Genomic DNA, 2,268 nt, shown 5'->3' on the forward strand with positions numbered 1-2,268 from the left:
TCAGATCCATTTTCACTCCTCGGATTTGTGGCTCGGATCTGCCTCTCTCCTCAGCAAGTGGCACAGCCGTTTTTCTTTACCTTTCTCACAACTTTTCTAGCTATTTTGAGTGACAGAAATCGGTGGCACATGCTTCTGCAACAAAAGAGAAGACCAAATGAGTGTAGACAAAAAGAAATATCATATATTTGACTTCTTTTTACAAAATCTGAGTGGAGGAAATTATGAAGGGAAAAGAGTACGCTTTCTACCACCTTTTAAGCAGAAACACAAGGGAGAAGGAAGAGGGGGAATATACGTAGTTAGTTTTTCATCTTGTAACATTTTTTTTCTCTCTAGATAGGAGTTCTTGGAGAAGCATTGTTGGAGTTTTTCACTTGTAATCATATTGTGCAAGAGCATAGCAGGAATTGGAGCACTTCACCTTCAATTGGCTATGCTTTCTTTTATCTTTCTTATACTTGTACTCTATAATGTTTTGCATTAATAAACTTGTGAGTTTGATTGTTAAATCATTCATGAGTAGCTAATTTTCTTTGTCTAGGGAGTAGATGAAACTTATGGCTAAATAATATGAATTGAATGTGATTTACACTTGTTATATCTTGTATTAACTTGTCTACTTGTGTAGCTGTGATTACTTGTTGTTGATTGATCACCAATAGCTTGTTTATAGTTATTATTGTTCAATGAGAATTGGTAATAACAATGGAAACACATGAGTAGAGCTTGAGTTGTATGTTCATGAAAATAGAGATACACTTAGGTGGATTATTTAGCATTTCATGAAATAAAACGGAGTAGTAGTAGTATTTCACCATGAAAATTGGGAAATCTATATTGCTCTAGGCCATTTCATCATGAAAATGAGACTTGGTAATTTTGGAAATGAATCTCTAGTTAAACAAGAATAATAGCAAGAAGTAAATCCATTCATTTGTGTTGTTTATGCCATAAGTGGAATCTATATCCCTAGAATCTTCCTTAAGTGAAATTTCTCTATTTGCATTCAGGATTTGTTGAACTAGATCTGTAAATCAGATTTGTAGACTACAGCAATATACTTTCTCTGCTCAAATTAATTGTAAGTCTAAATAATAGAGAAAACAAGGGCCTAGTAATTGTTTAAATTGCTCCTCATGGGATCGACCCGATACACATCTTGTACTACAATTGCGACCTGTATACTTGCAATCCAACGGGTGTAAAATCGGAATTAAACTTGCATTGATATAAAAATCCCGTCAAGTTTTTGGCGCCATTGTCGGGGAGCGGCAATATTAGGGCCTAATCATCTCTATTAATTTAGATATTTTCATTGTTTTTATTCAAGTTGTTGAATTAAAACTGTAAAATTTTTCTTGTTTTTATTTGTAGTGTATGCACCGATCAAATAGAGAAGTTGCACATTTCGATCCGAAAATTGAAAGAACATTACATAGACAAAGGAGGAATACATTACATCAAGAGGAACACGAGGTTTGGCAGCCAATAGAAGATATCTTGATAGAATTACAATTTGAGGAAGAAATGGCGGAAAATGAATCAAATAGGAGAATTCTGCGAGATTTTGCTTTACCGGGAGCTCAAGGTTCTCAAACTAGCATTGTAAGGCCAACGGTAAACGCTAATAATTTTGAGATAAAACCATCACTGATTCAAATGGTACAGCAATCTCAATATGGAGGTAATGCCACCGAAGATCCAAATTCTCACTTGTCAACATTTCTTGAAATCTGTGATACAATTAAGTTTAATGGTGTTAGTAAAGATGCAATTAAACTTCGATTGTTTCTATTTCACTAAGGGACAAGGCTAAGGTTTGGCTACAATCTCATCCTCCAAATACTTTTACAACTTGGGATGAATTAGCTAAGACTTTTCTTAATAAATTCTTTCCACCTGGAAAAACTGCTAAATTGAGAATGGATATAACTAGTTTCTCTCAACAGAAAGGAGAGACATTGTATAAAGCTTGGGAGCGCTATCGGGAATTGCAACGAAGATGCCCTCATCATGGTCTACCCGATTGGCTAGTAGTCCAAACATTTTACAATGGTCTCACCTATCCAACAAAGACGCATGTAAATGCTGCAGCGGGAGGAGCTTTAATGGGAAAGACAGCTGAGGAAGCTCAACAATTGATCGAAGAAATGGCTGCTAACAACTACCAATGGGCAAACGAACGAGGTAATTCAAGGAGAATCGCAGGTATGCTCGAAGTAGATACCTTGAATATGTTAAGTGCAAAAATGGACAATGTGGTTA

At 35.6% G+C, this 2,268-nt stretch overlaps 1 non-coding gene across 1 annotated transcript; it reads right to left on the reverse strand.

Annotated features, from left to right (window-relative positions):
- Positions 1-1,916: 1,916 nt before the first annotated feature.
- LOC113769695 lies at positions 1,917-2,023 on the reverse strand. Its single transcript, XR_003468243.1, has one exon. It is a non-coding gene; the product is annotated as a small nucleolar RNA R71 (small nucleolar RNA).
- Between the last annotated feature and the right edge of the window lie 245 nt (positions 2,024-2,268).

The sequence above is a fragment of the Coffea eugenioides genome, chromosome 4 (assembly GCF_003713205.1).
Source record: "Coffea eugenioides isolate CCC68of chromosome 4, Ceug_1.0, whole genome shotgun sequence".
In the NCBI taxonomy this organism is placed as follows: domain Eukaryota; kingdom Viridiplantae; phylum Streptophyta; class Magnoliopsida; order Gentianales; family Rubiaceae; genus Coffea; species Coffea eugenioides.